Source organism: Pan paniscus, chromosome 7, assembly GCF_029289425.2.
Source record: "Pan paniscus chromosome 7, NHGRI_mPanPan1-v2.0_pri, whole genome shotgun sequence".
NCBI classification, from domain to species: Eukaryota; Metazoa; Chordata; class Mammalia; order Primates; family Hominidae; genus Pan; species Pan paniscus.
In genome coordinates, this window is record NC_073256.2 from 123622504 (window position 1) to 123639436 (window position 16933).

General features: G+C 41.8%; 1 protein-coding gene across 2 annotated transcripts in view; it reads left to right on the plus strand.

Moving 5' to 3' along the window:
* The first annotated feature begins 5021 nt into the window (after positions 1–5021).
* Positions 5022–16933, plus strand: part of OXR1 (oxidation resistance 1) — a 489515-nt gene continuing 477603 nt past the window's right edge. For both annotated transcript variants that reach the window (XM_034966478.4, XM_057303073.2), the window contains exon 1: positions 5022–5531. The gene's annotated coding sequence lies outside the window, so the exon portion shown is untranslated. The remainder of the gene's footprint in view (positions 5532–16933) is intronic.

Below are 16933 nucleotides of genomic sequence, written 5' to 3' on the forward strand. Positions count from 1 at the left end.
GATATTTTCTCATGATTCAACTGGAGTTGTAGGTTTTTGGAAAGAAATCCACAGAGATGAGGTGCCTTTGTCATTACATCATATTAGACAGTAAATGATAGTCACATGACATCACTGGTGATGTTAAGCCTTCATCACTTGGTTAAGATAGTTTCGGCCAGCCTTTTCCACTGTAAAGTTGCTATTCTTCCTTTTCTATATTCTTTGGAAGCAAGCCACCGAGTTCTTTGGAAACTTCTAAACCAAAGCCAATTGAACAGATCCTGTCCTTATTTAATGAAGGGATCCAAGGACTATACAGGCTGTGGAAAAAGCCTGTCTGCAAGGTGGGAAAATAAATCTGCTGATGAGATATGGACAGAATTGTGATGGCATTTCCACCTCCTGAGGCTCAGAGAAGCTCCCTGTCTTATATTTCACTCTACTATTGTGCCAGAAAATTTCCCTTTTCACCTTCACCAGTCTAGGTTGAATTTCTATATGTCCAACCAAAAATAGGCTAAAATACTATATACCTCATTGGATTGCTATGAGAATTAAATAAGTAGTATGCAAAGGAGTGCCTACCACAGAAAGAGACACATAGAGGTACCAATAAATGTTGAATATTATTATCAATATTAGTTGATGCACAGTAGTATTTTGAATCCATTATAATAAAAACATTGTGGAAATAAACTAATGGTCATAGATTTCTTAGTTATATTTGAGAATCTGAGATCACACATTAAACATACTTGTTATTGTAGCATTGGACTCAAAGAGAAGTGAAACGAGTTGTAGCTTTATCAGGATCTTGCTGCTTCTGCAAGAACTAAGCCATGTTTGTGTTAGATTCAGAGGCAAGAAAAGAGCAGCCTGATATTTGAAGTACATAATTATCCACATTCTTCTTTCCTGAGGAAAGGGCCATCAGAGCTAAGTCTTTTAGTCAAGAAGCATCTTTGATTCACAAATACTGTGTGATCCTTAATGTCCCATGACTATTGTCTAGAATTGTTTCAGCCTGAAAGTGCAGAGAGAGGGTAGAAATGTGCATTTATATCTTTAGTATATATCATTAATGAATCTGTTGTGACATTTATCTATAGTCATGAAATGAAAAAATAATTGGGGCATAAGTGACTTTGAACTACTACTATTTAGTTCTCCAAATTTAATTTTTTTCACAATGGGAAAATAGCTATCAAGAAGACAAACTTTTAATAGCTCTTTAATGAAACTGTCTTGGTATTTCCTTTTCCTTTAAAAAACTCATTTACAAATTGTTTCACAGTTCTACCTTGGTTCTGATTTTCTAAAAGCAAATTTGGTATGAAAGAAGTGCAACAGAAAGACAGGCTAGTGTCCAAGTATCTAAAATGGTTTGCCTCTGTGTAATGGAAGGAGAATATGCTCAGTGGTCAGTGCCAATACCTGGAAGTATACCAGATGCTTGGCAGTGTAGCATAGATCTCAGTGAAGGAATTCAAAGTAAGACAAAGTAAAGGAGAAAAGAAGGGACTATACAGAGGTATCCCTACACAAAATGGTGAAAGAAGTAGTGTATATTGCATGTCAGCCTACCTCCAGCATCAGCTCTCTCCATGTTTCCTTGACTCCCTGAAAGCAGATGACTTAGTGCCCACCTCATGCATTCCCCGTTTCAGACTTAAATATTCACTTCCTGTCCTATAATCCCTCAATGCATCGCAAGCACCTATTTGAGCACTGACGAAGATAAAATACACACAAATATAAATTCGCCATTGTCCCAATCCTCCAGAAACTTGCCGTTTAGTGGGGGAGGAGAAGCAAGTATGTAGATAACTAAAACAAAAAGGCAGTGTGGTGTAGAGAGGGACAAAGAACTACAGAGATGAGAACTAGGAGAAGAAAAGAGGAATAATCTGAGGTGTAGGTTAAGATGTGGTATGTGGGAGGCTGAGACAGGAGAATTATTGGAATCCTGGAGGCAGAGGTTGCAGTGAGCTGAGATAGTGCCACCGCACTTCAGCCTGGGCAACAGAGTGAGACTCCGTTTCAGAGAAAAAAAAAAAAAAAGATGTGTGCTGTGGTGTGACAGAGCTAAGGGAGGAGTTCCTAGAAGACAATGTACAAAGTCATGAGAAGAAGTTCAAGGAAAAGATCCTGGATTTGATAAGTTTAACGTAACTATAGAATGCAGTTTAAATGAGATGACTCATGGATTGCATTGATTTATTGCTAGAATAACAAATATTAAAGGAGGTAACAAACAAATTGCATAAGATAAGTAAAGGGAAAAAAGACAGCCAATTATTCAAATAATTCTAGCATAAGAAATAATACAAAACTATAAGGACAGCAGCATTTCCCCCTATCTGTTCATGTTTTGAGGCACAATGGGAAAACCCCCACTTTTTATTATCAAATGGTTTACATAATGATCAAGTACATTAGATCAAAACAAAAAAAATGGGCTTTAATAATATGGAAAACATCCTTTTCCTGCAGAGACAGATTGGGGACTGAAAGCATCAGTTGGCTGGGTGGCTCATTAGCTGTCTTTAATGAGTGGCACCACCTTGGAAATAACCAGGGCCCTGAAATAAAGATGAAAAGGCAACAAAGAGGGGACTCTCTGTTACCCTTAGGCAGGCAAATCGAAGCAACTGAGCCTAAAAAGAGATGGGAAAAGTTCACTTCAAAGCATTATTATTATCTTGCTCATTTCTGAATAACTGAAACCAATGGACCTCCCAACACACTTGCTGTCCTTTTTTTGTCCATGGGGAAACAGGCCAGTCTATGAGTTTACTGGATATCCATTATTTCTATCTTTCAAACATCCTCTATTCCTTCTTTTGCTAACCAAATACTTTTTTCCCTTTTGAGAATCTTTCATCCCCAAGAGGATGCAGGTGGTTGATTGTGTGAGCCAGGACAGCCAATAAGAGTACACCTTCAAAGACTGATCTGCTCAACAGAACAAGAGACTTGATTTCTTTGTAAGGTTACAAAATTCGTCAACTGTGTAGGGCTGGCACTATGGACATAATGTGAGGGGAATGAAACCAACACAGGAAGCAATGCCGAAAGCAAGTTAGAGAAAGAGAAAATCATATTCTTCCTAATGTTGTTAAGCCCAGGACAAGCCCTGCTATTTCTAGTACTTCTGAGTTACACGGGTCAATGCATTTTCTCTGCCTAAGTTAGAATTGCATCCCTGTCACTTGTCACTTCGAGTCCTCAATGCAGTACATTTTTGAGCTACACTTTTCCATAGGACACCAAAGAGACTTTGAAATCAAGATTTTCCCTGTTTCATGATTATGGGTAATGTGCATGCTGTAGCATGAAGATGTTCAGAGTGCCATACCACCTTAAGAATAATTACTGAAAGAGGAAGAATGAAAGCAACCAGGATGAAAGTAAAGTTTATTTTTCACCTTCCTTCACCACTGATAGAAAGGAATGATTTGTGTTGATAGTCTAAGGAAATTGACATTTTGATCTCCTAATGAATCACCTATGGAAAATTAGAAACATGATGTTGTCATTATAAAGTGGCCCTGGTCCTGCAGATGACATTTGCAGCTTCAGTAAAAAAGTAAAAGATCAAACCTTAATTGATTACTTATTTTGGGGTGCACATGGCACTAAAGTGCAAGTGGGGATGGAAGGGCGCAAATATCTTAGGAGGGAGGACATCTTGACCCAAATAGACAGATTCCACTACAGTTCTATGAAAAAATCACATGTACATTACTTAGTAGGGTTAGCAAAGTCTAACTAATTTATAATACTGGGAAAACAAAGTAGCTTTATCACAGAGTCTGAACTGAGATAATTATAAAATACATACCTAGTCTATACATTGCTTGTAGAAGATTCTCAGTAAAATCTTTCTGATAGAATAAAAATTAAACGCTATCAGTTTCAACATAACAGAAAATTTAAGCTGCGAATGCTCGTAAAGAAATTAGGTAAAAATAATTGAGAACAAAACCCGCAATCGGCTTATCAATCGGCTTATTGTTGACACGCCACGCCACTCAGAATAGTATCTAATTTTCTTGATCCCTTATCTCAGGTAAAGCTATTGACTCGGGGAAATAGGTTATGCGGAAACCATGAAAGTTTCTAGTCTGGCCGACCCTAGGTTCAACACTCTATTATTCCAAGCAAGCGATGAGCGCCTGTCGCTAAATTTCAACATCCCTGTCTGTCAAATAGGAATAATAATGATTCTCTCATTGGGTGGCTGTGAGAGGTGAGTGAAACAAGACGGAAATTTGACCCAGGAAATATCTGTACCTCTTACTTTAAAGAACAGAATTAAAAAATAATAATAAATGATCAGAAATTAAGGTAGAATAGAGTGAACACTAATAGCGGGAAATAGCTAATTTGCAGATGAGGTGGCTGAAAGGCTCCTGCGCTTGAAGTGTTTGCTGGATGCACAGGAGATCTGGGATACATCCCGAACTCGGCAACAGGACCAGCTCCTTTCCTCAAGGTTACAGAACAGCCAGGTTCCAGTTCAGGTCTGGGAATCTACCCATCCAGAGTTTGCGCCCTTTTCGTTTTGCAATTTAAAACCGGGTTGAAGGGGGAAGGAGTGAAGGCAGCATGCAGAGAAAGTAAATTACAGTTCAGGTGACAGGAACAAGAAAATCTCCAAGGTCAGGGTGGGGTGTCAACGAATTATGTAAAACACTGCGGAATGAGGAGTCACAAACGCCTTGCAAAGAATTCTGAATTTTAGAAGCTCTTATCAGAACCCCCTTCAGCCCGCTCCAAGCTGCCTTGGGTCCCTTTCTAGGCTGTCAGACTTCGCCTTCCTTTCCTCCTTGTTTTTCCCAGCAACCAAAGCATCTGAAGAACATTTTTTTCCTCCGTAAATCTGAACAAATTTCCTTGCAGCTTTCCTTGCAGAAGCTTTTTTATCGCTTTAACAAAACTTTCCTCTGCTTCTCTAGGGAGAGCCTAGTATTAGAGCTGCCCGACAGGCGGGACCCCGAAATCGGGGCAGCTCTGGCTTAGTCCAGGCTATTCGAGTGGGCGCCTGAACTGGAGGCGCCGTCTCCACCGGGATGGGGATCCTAGTGCAGGCAGACGCCTGGCAGGACTCGGCGAGCTGGGGTCCCCACCGCGGTAGCCAGCGCAGAAGCCCGAACCCCAGCCAGAGGGGCCGCGCGTGGGGAGGGGTGCGCGCTAAGTCAGCGTGGCTTCCGCAGGAGCTATTTTTAGCGGTGCGTGGCTCCCCCCGCCCCCGGCGTGGTAGCCTCCGGCTCGCGGCGCCCCGCGGCTCCTCTCAGTCTCCCCCGCCGCTGCCGGCTCTTGGTAGCTTCCACGCGGGCAGGTCCGGAAACTGAGCATGTCTGCAAGCGCTCAGCGGCGCCGGCGGCAGCGGGGGCAGAGCTGGGCTGCGTCAGGCTGAGCCCATTCACCTCGCGGCCACAGGAGCTCAGCGCCGGCGCCGCACCGCCCAGCCCCGCCGAGAGGGGCGCACTCGCCGCCGCGGGGCCCGCCGCCGCTCACCGCAGCCCCCTCCTGGCGACCCGCAAGTAAGTTTGTGAGGCTGCTGGGCGTTAGGGCGAGGGCTTGGCGCCCGGGAGAGTCCAGGAGGGATAGCGGGAGGCGCGGCTGGCGCCCGGGAGAGCCGGCTGGCCTCTGCCCCCTGTGCCTGGCGCCTCTCCGAGCCACTTAGCCAATTTGAAAGCGGGTGGCCATTGGGATGCTCGAGCGGGGACGACGGGCAGAGCAGGAGGGCAGAACTAGCTCCAGCGGGGGCCCAGAGGGCGGACTTGGGAAGAAGGAAAGACCGCGCGGCGAGAGAGGAGACCGGGCGGCGAGGGAGGAGACCGGGCGGGGAGGCTGGGTTTGGGGCGCGGGAGCCCTGCCAGGGACAGCCGCAGAAGGAAAGTGGGGGTGTCGCCGGGGGATAGAGTGGGAGCAGCGTGAGAGCACAGTGTTGGGGGCGCAGAGTGGAGGGCAAGCGTGTCTTGAACAGAACGGCAGGAGGATGGGTGGAAAGTGGGGCGCGTGGAAAGCGGATTTGGACGAGAGCAAAGGACGCCGGTGGAAGGGACAGTGGGCTCCGGAGGGGAGAGTGGATTCGGATAATTTGGGGAATCAGTAAAAGGCTAGGGGGCACATCATGATGGAGTCAGCCTGGAATCTGTCTCCGGCTAGAGTACCCGAGGCCACATGTTGGGAACTGGCTGGGGAAAGGATGGATGTAGAAAGTGGCCTGGAGGGCCGACTGGAAAATCGCTGAGGGATTTGGGTGAAGAGGAGGGGAGCTGTGCAGTATCGGGCGGAGGAATTGGGCTGCTGGTAGGGCCTGAAAGGTTCAGGAGAGGGTTGGAGGCTTCCCCGTGCCGCCCCTTGAATAGTGATTTAGTACTGTTCTCTGAGGTTCACTTTCACCCCTGGCTCCTCCTCCGTCTACTACCCGGCTTGGACGCACCTCGGCTCGCTGTAGGCGAGCTTGTAGGAGATTTAAATAGACATTAGGCAGTGGGGAAGGTAGTCGTTTACGGGGGGAGCTGCTCGGGCTTCCGTTCAGTGGTTCCCGGCACGCTCAGGGTGCAGTGTAGGGTCTGAATGTGTGTATTGCGGGGGTAGGGTGGGGTAGGGGGAGTGGTGTCAGTTCTAGGCCACAGGAATTCGTGGTCTGCCCCAGAGGTGCGGTGTTTTTGGCCGGGAAGTCAGGCAGAAGTCTGCAGCGTGCAACTCGCAGCGGGGCGTGTGTGTGCGTGTGTGCGCGCGCGTGTGCATGTTTCCGGCCCGGGGTCGCGTGTGTGGCTGCAGCCTGTCTCCGTGACAAGAAGATCCAGGGATCTACGGGCGGCACGGGGAAGGGATTAAGGGGAACATACTTCCCTACGTCTTTTCTGCCTCCTTTTCCCAGGGTAGCATTCTTTGCTTATCCAATGATGCCTCTTTCTAACCTCTCCCTCTCCACTTACATCCCAAACCTGATGCGGGTCTTCTCTGATTCGGCACTCTAAGGAGGACTCAGCCGCCGGCTGCGACCACCGTGGACTCCCTCTATGGAAGGGAATCCTGGGAGTCCCGGCCGTCAGAGGGGTTCCCAAATCCAAAGGGTCCATCTCCAAGGCGTCACTCCAGGGGTCCGCGGTTCACTCTGCTGCCCCTTGCAGGTGATGCTGTGATTGTTGCCTGCGGACTGGGAAGCACGATGGCTCCAAAAGGCCAGCGGGGCCGAGAAGCAGGGACAGAGACCAGCATTTAAGGGATCTCTGGTGGGGGCCTCCCTGGAGTTCTCCACATGTAAATATAGCGAAAAAAGAAAACACTACGTTACTAGAATAAACACGTCCTAAAATTTCTGTGCAAAAACGCCCTTTTGAACAGCAAAGATTTCACCCACCAAAACAAGGAAGCAAGAAGCTTCCACAGTGTGCAGGATCCGAAACAGGACCGGCCCGGCGTTGGGTGAGAGTGGGGGAGGGGTTGTCGGCTTCTCCATCCAGCTTGCCATGTTCTGTCGTCGGTTTCACATTTTCAGAGAGACTTTACCAGATGCAGGAAATGAGGATGAAGGCAACTCTGGAAGGATGCAAAGAAGGGAGAGCAAGCACTGTACCTACTGTCTGCTATCTAAGAGGGCTGGTCTCATAACTAAAAGGTCCAGTCCCTGAGATCTTGTGTGCAACCGTCAGAAATAGTTCAGGACATCAAATTGCACAGAGAAGATTCAGATGAAGGGAAACAAGAACTCTGTGGAAAACTGTTGGGGACAGTGGCACGAGTTGTCTTGCAAGGTGATGTCTGTCCCGTGGAGGGACACAAGAGCGAGGACAGCATGGTTCTAATGGCCAGGGCATGTCTTCTTATTCCATGTGACAGTGGCTGGCTGAGTTGCTAGTACGTTTTTGAAATATACCCTTTGAAATATGTTGATTATTCTGGACATCTGTAAGGTGGGAAATTTGAATAAAAAGACTTCTGCTGTCATTATTGGCTTTTATGGCTATGATTTTTTTCAGTCATTATTATAAATCATGTGAAGGTAAAATAAATGATCATTTTAGCCATTCTGTTCTGCACAGAATGCTGTTCAAATAAAACATCATCTGATATGTTTGCCTGTATTGTTTTGTTTGGGGGTCACGGAAGAGGGAAAGTCGGCCAAATTGATTAGGGTATCATATAAAAGAAGAGATTAGGTCCGGGTAGATCTTATGAGTGTGTGCGGGAAAAGGCTTCATTATAGAATGCTAAATTTAATGTGAGATGAGAGAATCTTTTACTCCCAATCTCCTGCATTTGAAATACAAAGGATTGTACCCTTGGGCTGGTTCCTGGTCCTTAAGTGGAAGCCTAACTGGACACTTTTTTTCTGGAGGATTGTTCCCTAAATCCTGGGAAGCTTTAGAAAATAGTCAATGGAATCTTTGTTGCCCTAAGATAAAGTCATTACAAAGAAAAAAAGAAGAAGAAGAAGAAAGTAAAGGTGGTGAAATGGCTTGAGGAGGCAGAATGAGAAATAGAGATGTCAGTCAAAGTGGAAGAAGAGAAATCACTTTCTCTCACTTTAGGGATAGATCTTGTTGATAGGCTTAGAGCAGTGATTCTCCACTGGGGGCAGTTTTACCCCCTAGGGGATACTGACAATGTCTGGAGACATTTTTGGTTGTCACAACTTTGGGGGAGAGGTGCTGCTGGTGTCTTGTGGGCCAGGCCAGGGATGCTGTGAACATTCTACAATAAACTGGACAGCCTTCTGCAATTATCCAGCCCAAATGTCAGTAATGCTTAATTTGAGAAACTTGGCTTTCAATAAGATGTGCTTAACATTAAAAGCAACCCCTTTTAGGATACTTTCAAATATTCCTATTGGAAGTCCATCTTGAAAATCAAGAGTAGTTAATAAGAGACTTTCTTTGCAAAATGGTCCATATTCAAAAACACTTGTTTTAAGGAAATTAAAGAGGCTTCCTTTTGGCAGAACTGTTTTTCAGCCTTTAAAAAACAAACAAAAAAAAAATCTTAAGACATATTGAGAATTTCTAAAAGGTGAATCATATGCATATGTGCATGTGAGCTAAGTAAACATTGTTTGATAAAACCAAATCAGAACTATTCTGCTGTACTAATTTCACTGAACTTGTTTGGTAATTGCTTTTTAAAAGCGATAATCTTAATTTTTAATTCAAATGCATTTAATTAAAATTACAACTTGTAAGTACTTTATCAAGTGAGGGATTGAACAATCAGAGAAAAATGTTAGACAAATATTTATTTGAAACACCCCAAAATATTCCAAAATGAAATCTTAGTATTTATAGGTATCTACATAGAAAGGTAAGAATGTCGTATAATTTTCTCGTATTGTATTTAATTTCCATTTGAAATCGACAGCATGGAGCGTATTGAGAAGCATCAAGCCTTTCGATTCCGTAGCACAATACGTTGCCTAGAAAGGAGGAACAATACCTTACACTCATAAATGTAATAAGATACTGTTCTAATATCCCCTGCATGCAGGAGCTCAGAGCACTTATTAGGTAAAAGCCTTGTCATTAGCACAATGAAGGCTAGTGAAACTAAAATTTGGTCGTTGTATCTACCCCCTCTTCTGTCTCACCATTCCACCCATTTTTGTTATTGGTTTGTTTCAGAATTCATTCTGAAGGTATCATCATTAGGGTTGCTTACTTCCTTTCTTGTTCTAATAACTATTCCAATCACCCTTACCTATTACTGTCCCTCAGGGATTTGTGTCACAGCAGACTTGATACTCCTGCTAAGACTCTGGGGCACCCAGCAACGCCACCCCCCCGACCCTGCCCTTTCTCCTGTGCATACAAACACAAACAGTTCTTTTCTGCTTCTAGGTGGAATGGGGATTTGTGCCTGTCTTGGAAAAAGGCAGTGGGGAGAGCCTTTGTTTTTCACAAAGGCAACCTCAGTTTCTCTGCTTCTATATTTACTGAATTGGTTTGTTCAATTGCATATTCTTGCTATTAGAGAGGCTTCCTCTTTCCCAAGGGAATAGTGAAAGACCTGAGGAAAAGATGACTTCAGTGTAAGCAACACTGGTACTGATAGAATGCACCTGTCATTGGACTATGTGAAAACCCAATAAATATGATTTGAACCAATGATAATCATATTTGTAAATTCAATAAGCATTTGTAAACTCAGCAGTAGCAGGTTCTGTTCTAGACACTGGGACTCTTGCACTTGCAATACCCAGATATATCTCTAAAAGTATCTGTACTAAGAAACATAAGATGGACATTCATTTTCATTGAATTTGGAGCAATTATAGAGATATTTCCTGATTGTTGAAAAGACTTCAGAACACAATTGGTGAGATGCAGAAGGCAGAAAAAATCATTAAAGGGAAAACAGTTACATGGATTTCTGTACAGCCTAGACAAGGAAGAAATGAGACATTTGAGGTGAAAGGGGTCAGTTCTTGTCTCCCTTTTCCTTTCCTTAGCAAATGATTATTGATTTTATTTGACATCTGAGCAAGGAGAGGTGGTTTCCTTCCCTGCAGATACTTGTTGAATGGATGTGTGCCCTTTTGCACTTCTGATAGCCACAGTGGTAGAAGACAATGGGCTGGCTGGCACTGGTAGTTAGAGGAAGCAGAATTTTAAATCAGTTTTGTTCTAATGGTGTTTGCAGCAAAGGCTCTAACCACACACTTTCAAAGACTGAACATTCTGTGTCACTATTTTGGGGAGATTAATATAAAGACTACAGAACTGAGCATTTTTGTTATTTTGGGTACTAGGGAATACCTATGCTTTAAAGTACACTTATTTGGAGAAACCATATTTATTTGGGGGAAATGGAAATATTGATAAGATGGCAGCTCCATTTACCTAAAAACAAACTTGCTGCTTACTCTGGCATGTCAGTTATTGTGCCAGCTGGAAGGAGGGTCGTGTGAGAATTTTATCAAACACCTTATGTTGTTCTTGTTGAATTCAGGAGCAACAACACACACACACACACACACACACACACACACACACAGAGCAAGATTTTGAAATTTATGCCGTAGCAAAGGCAAAGAGAATATCTTTTTTTAAAATTTCATTTTATCTTATAATTGTTAAAGATAAGTAATAGCAATGCAGGAAAAAGGCAACCTTGTTTGTGGAAGGTTTTACTTTTGTTTACAAATGCTTATTCATCTTAAGAAAAAAAATAGCCTGGAACATTTCCCCAGGCTTTCAGTCTTCTTTATAAATAGTGTATCTCTTCTATCTCTGGAATATTCATTATGTGATGCCGTTTGGAATCTTGAATCCTGGGCTCAGATGGCTGATGTGGTTCCTTCTGATTTTGTGATTCAGAATTGTCTCTATCCTCCTAAAGAAGGTAAAAGAGACATGCTGTTTGTCATTGGGGGCACAGTAATAGGTGCAGGCTGTAGTCTGTTTTACAGAATTACATGCATGTTGCTTGACCTTGGTCTGGGACCCCACTGACCAAAACACTGAACTCAGCCTTCTAGATCATGAAGCCTGGTTTTTGCAATTTTGATTTGAACAACAGTGTTTTGACCAGGTTTGACAATCAACTGATGTGTTTGGAAAAGACTGACTGATGAGCCAGAATACTAACCACTCATTTACAAGGAAAGAGGCACAGACATTTAGGGAGGATCAAGAGCTTTGCAGTCAAATCTGGCACTCCTGCTTAGTAGTTTGTGACTTTAGATGAGCTTAACTTTATGGAACTTTTATTTCTTCATCTTTAAAATGAAGATAATTATGAAGTGATTTGCCTGAGGTCAGTAGTCACTCTGCATCATTTCAGCTTAGTTTACAGTTTTCAAAATCTCCATCCAAACCTCCTTCTCAAGAGCATGCTTATTTTCTTGGTTAAATCCATGTTTCTTCTGTTTATTTAAAAATGCTCAAGAACCGATATTTAGCTCAAGAGCTTCTCCTTTCAGTTGTTAGATTCTGTTAGAGGCCAAAAAAAAAAAAAAAGGTAACTGATGGGTCTCTAATTATGTTCAATTCAGGTATTCACCTAAATTGTCAAAAAGATTAAACGCCTTTTTATTTTTTCCAATTGGGATGAAAATAAGTAGAGCTTTAGGTAAAGATATCTAAAACCAAACAAAACCATATGCATAATGTCTTTCAACTAGGATGTATTTTTTGATGATCAGAAAATTGAATATTGGCCCTTGCTGATAATTCTGTTATTAAGTTAATAGATGTTTTTATACCAGTTTAGTGTTTTTGCCATTATGGTTTATTGAAGCATTTCAGATTCAATAAAAATCTGAAAACCTGTTGTATGTTGTTCATTGTAAAATAAATAATGTATGTATTCTTATTTGTAATTTATGGTGACTGATATGCATATGATCAATTAGAATAATGAAAGAGTTAAAGTTGGAAACCAGAACAGATGGAAACTTTGAAAGAACATTCTCTTTAGCACCACACAAGTTTGTATTCAAATCTCTGTTCCTCAGTTATTAGCTACAAAAAATTGGGCAAATTACTTTCTACCTTACTACTTTTTGAGAATCATATCCACCGGATTATAGGTTATGATTCCTGTGATGATTCGGTGACATAAGCAAGTAAAGATGCTAGCATGATGTCTGGCACCCTCTTTGTCCTTGTACTCTGCTAATTCCACCACACTTCAGCTGTGCCCTTGCAAGTGATCATTTATGCTTGAATTAGTTCCAACTGTTTTACTCTCAAGAATCATAAAGCCTGATCTCAAGTTTCTTGAGCAAAAAAAAGAGAGACATGATTCATGACTGTGTGAGTGGAGCCGGGAGCTCTATGTGACTCTAAGCAGGACCTGATTCAGGGCTCACACCCATGTGACCAGTTGCACTGCAGTTTCCATTGCAATTTCTTAGCTCCTCTTCCTTAGTCTTGGCTACGTCCTTGACAGGCTTACTCTTCAGCGTTCTAAGATGGCTGCCAGAAGCTTTCAGAGCTTCATGTTCCCAGGTTCAAACCTAGTGAAGAGGACAGTCTCTTCCTGTACCTTTTACAGACGAAAGAGGAAGCTGCTCTTCCTAGAAATTCCAGCAAATATCCCTGGTCAGGTCAAGAGCCCTCCACCAGTCATAGTGGCTGGAAAGGTGGAATATACTGGTTGAGGAAGTGTGTTTTCCCATAGAAAATTGAGGGATTGCTGTTTGTATGCTGATTGTATGCTAGCACAATAAGAAGCCACCACAGCATTTATGTTACTGTTTGGCCCCAAAGAAAAATGTTAGAGCCATGGTTTTATTTCATCTGGGTCATGGTTAAAATCTAGAGGATTCTTTCTGTACCATTACTGAATATGTGTTTCCAGTGATTGATCTGAATTTTCAAGATTAATGACAGCAGTGCACATTAGCTCTCTTCCTTCAATCTACATCATTAGACTGGCTGGGTACACACTAGAATTTATGTTTTGCTACAAACAACTGTTTGTTCAAGGAACAAATTAATATATTTTCTTACATTAAATACTAGGTAGTAGAATCACTGTTTTCTGATAAAAGTCAGGAGCTGTCATCATGTAAATTGTTAATCTAACATCCCGTGATTTATTCCTTTGTTCCTAGCTTACCTTACTAACCTCTGGTCCTTCATCTACATACCAAATTACACTTTACAGGAAGGCTACTAAGATTTATGTACAAACAAGTCTTAGTCTCTACAAACATGGGCAACTAAAAAAAAATTCCAGAAAGGTTAACTTGTTAAATGTTTGTATATTAAAAAAAAAATTCTACATCATCCATTAGGGCTGTTGAATGCAGTCTCTTAAATGCAGTCATTTTCTAAGATAAAATGTGATCTTACTTTTTTAATTAACATATTAATGGACTAAGGATGTTTTCTGTCATTTATTTTTCATCCTTTGCATAGATCACAGTGACTGGATGTCATACATCACATATTAAGCAGAAGAATGTTAACAGCAATGATAAATGGCTTTGAGTGAAAAATATTTTCTTCTGTTTTCATTCATCCAAATGGTTTAGTCACATAAATAAATGTAAGTGCCTTATTTTAAAATGTCTTAAAATGGGAAAATAAAATCACATATCTTTGCATTTTTAAAGTTAGTAACTTTCAGGCTACTATAAAATGTAGTCTGCTTGTGGTAAGTATGTCAGTGTAGCAATTGGTTTTTCCATATGTAGTTTCCAACATGGGGGGTGGGGGAGATACTTTAGCACAATGCAGTTCAAAAATTAAAAACCACAGAAATGAACCAGACTTTCATTTTCTGTTACATCTATTTAGGTTCTTAAATTCTTAAGAAGACCAAAGAAGTTGAAAGGTATTCTTTCACACGACTAAAGTATCATTGAAGTGAGATTTTTACCTCTTTGCCAGCATGTTTTTAAATTTCAAATCAGTAGTTACATTGGTGGGTGTATAACAGAGAAAGCATAAAGTCATGTGAATGTTTCAGATACAGTTTTTAATTATCTGAAATATGAAATGAACAACTAAGAAGAAAAAATTACCATTCTGGCATGGTAAAAATATTCTGTAATTTTAAGAAATACCTAGAGAGAAATCATTTTAACATAGCCTTTAAGGCATAGCTGTTGATTATATACTATATTAAGAGTTTTGTGTGTGAGTATCATGCACACATTATGTTTGTCCCTAAATATTATGGGTAAAGTTTTCTTTGGTATTGCAGTTTTTAAATTATTTTTGCTGTCTAATGGGACTGAAAATAAAAGGTTGTTAGTAGCTTAGTTAGAAACTATGCACTTTTAAAAAGTTTTCCATCAACTGCCTCTTCTGACTGAAGCACAGAGATTTGCAAAAACAGTAATAGATACATTATAGATAACTGTACATAGAAGAGCTCTGAGCTAATCATTTAGATTATTTTGTGGAAGGGAATGGAGTAAGGCTGAAATTTCACTGGAACTTACTAATAGTAGTAAGTCCAAATAAGGTAAATCTTAAAACAAAACAGAACAAAACTCAAAGTTATGATGTTGTAACTTATCAGAGTTCCTTCACTGACTTAAATAGAAGTGTATTCTATTCAGATTAAGCAGAAAGGAATCCATTGGATGGTTATGGAGGAGTTCATGGAATTGAAGGAAATTCTGAAGAGCAGGACCTTGGACAGGATAATATCCCAGTGCTGGAATGGATCAGCTCTAGCTATTTTCCATCATTGTGTGACTGTCCTCAAGACTCAGCATTTAGAAAGGACACAGAGAGAGAGAGACAGAGTTTGGGGGAAGAATAGGCCATTTTGACCAATAGTCCTAAAGCATAATCCATAATCTGTTACTACTGGAAGAGGGGAATAAATGATAATGTGCCTGCTGGGCAGGCACGTTAGACTGATGTCCATTCAGGATGCAGAAACTTGCTTTAGTGATCATGAATTACTAGAAAGAGAAAAGGAAAACCAAAACCCTTGAGTGTATTATCTCAACAATGTCTATATGGTAAACAGAAATACTGTTTTCATTTCCTAAGGCTACATAACAAACTACCACAAACTGGGTAGCTTAAAACAACAGAAATGTATTCTCTCACAGTTCTAGAGGCTAGAAGTCTAAAGTTAAGGTGTTGACACGGCCATTCGGGCTTTGGAGGCTGTATGGGGAAAATCTGCTTCATGCCTTTCTCTTAGCTTCTAGTTTTGCTGGCCGTCCCTGGCATTTGTTGGTTTATAGACACATCACGCCACCAGTCTCCATCTTCATCATCTCATGGCTTTCTCCTCTGTGTCTCTGACTCAAATTCATAGAGACAGAAAGTAGAATGGTGGTTGTAAGGGGATGGGTGATGGGGGCATAGGGAGTCAGTGTTTAATGGGTACAGAGTTTCAGTCTGAAAGGTGAAAAGACTACTGGAGATGGATGGTGGTGATGGTTGCACAACGGTTTGAAGGTACTGGATGTCACTGAAGTGTGCACTTAAAAACGGTTCACATGGTAAATGTAATATCATGTGTATTTTACCACAATTTAAAAAAATTAAACATGTAAAAAGTGAAGAAGAAGAAATTAGTGAAAATTTCTAATTCTTAAAAATCAAGTGAGGGCCAGTAGGATAGTTGAGAGTAACTGGGAGCCTCAGACACAAGGGAAATCTGTGCTCATCCATGAATTCTTTCCCAGGGACCTTTACTTAGTACTTATCAGAAATTTTGGGGACAGAGAAATTGACCAGAGAAAGCCCCCTTTGGTTCCACAGGTGTGCAGGTACTGAGACCCTGCCCTTAGGAACAGGCACAAAATCCCACATACCACCCCAGATTTTTCTCTCATGTGAAAAGCCTTACACAACTAGGGGAAGGGCAGAAACTATAGGGCTCAGGGTTCTGCGCTTATCCAAAGCAGAGGTCTGCAAGCCATATAGAGCATAGTTTGGTGCCACATGAAGAGGGAGGGGCAGAAAAGTTGTGGAAAAGCCAGCCCAAGGCCCAGGTCCATGGGGCCTAAGACTAAGGTTGGACTCAGAGAACTCAAAAGTTTACAGCAGCTGCGTTCGTAATTGCTCCAAATTGGAAATAACCCAGATGTCTATCAGTTGAGGAATGGATAAACAAATTATAGTCATGGATTCCACAGAATAGAATTTTACTTGGCAATAGAAAGGAATAGAGGGAATTTTATAGACCTCACCACTGTACCAGTGATCACTGAGGATAACCACGGGGGCAGGAGCCATGAAAGTTTCATGAAAACATTCGGAAAATGTAAATGTTTGGAAGTAGATTAAGACAGTTATATGCCAGGCGCGGTGGCTCACGCCTGTAATCCCAGGACTTTGGGAGGCCAAAGTGGGTGGAACACAAGTCAGGAATTCGAGACCAGCCTGGCCACGATGGTGAAACCCCGTGTTTACTAAAAATATAAAAATTAGCCGGGTGCACTGGCGCACGCCTGTAGTCCCAGCTACATGGGAGGCTGAGAGAGGAGAATCGCTTGAACTTGGGAGGTGGAGGT